Genomic DNA, 751 nt, shown 5'->3' on the forward strand with positions numbered 1-751 from the left:
CTGTTTCCATTAAGCAATTTTGTTTTGCGAAAATAATTGCCACAACCTTTCACAGAACAGGACATTGTGTATGTAACACCGAACATTAGTATCGTGTCAAGCATCAGGAGCCGCCATGTTTTCGTTTGGGCGGTCTGATTGGCCCCGAGAGTGACGTCACACTTTGACTGCGCAGTGGGTATCCCCGGCGTGAGCATACCCTTATCCTTATACCATGAGTGCAACCCGTTCTGCGCACGTGCGCGCCTCGTACAGATATAGGCTGCTTTCCTTTTAGGAGACAGAGTCGACACACTTGACACAAATCGACACACGTCGCTTTCCATTTACAATTTTGTTCAAACTCAATCGACACACTTCGCCTCTGCTCGGGAGCAGAGTCAGAGTGTGTTTCGAGTCTGTTCAAGTGTAATTTTGATGAATTAAGTGATATTAGAACGCACCCGCAAACCAATTTCCATTATTTTGTTCTGTTTTCAGCATCTGGAGACACGGTAGTGTCTCGGTACTTAGTCGACGAATGCTAAACACTGCATTGTTGTTAATTTTCCCTCAAATATTTATACTATTATTTTTATATATTTTATTTAAAAAGCAACAAAAATAATAATAAACTTTAATTTTAAACTAAACTTTTTTTTTAAATATATTTTATTTGATAAAAATTTTGATATACAATATTTATAAATACCTGTAAAGTTTAAAAATAATTTTGAAAAGTTTGTAACTTGTAAGATGTTAAATCTTTTTT

This window comes from Trachymyrmex cornetzi, unplaced genomic scaffold (assembly GCF_001594075.2).
Source record: "Trachymyrmex cornetzi isolate Tcor2-1 unplaced genomic scaffold, Tcor1.1 scaffold1337, whole genome shotgun sequence".
NCBI classification, from domain to species: domain Eukaryota; kingdom Metazoa; phylum Arthropoda; class Insecta; order Hymenoptera; family Formicidae; genus Trachymyrmex; species Trachymyrmex cornetzi.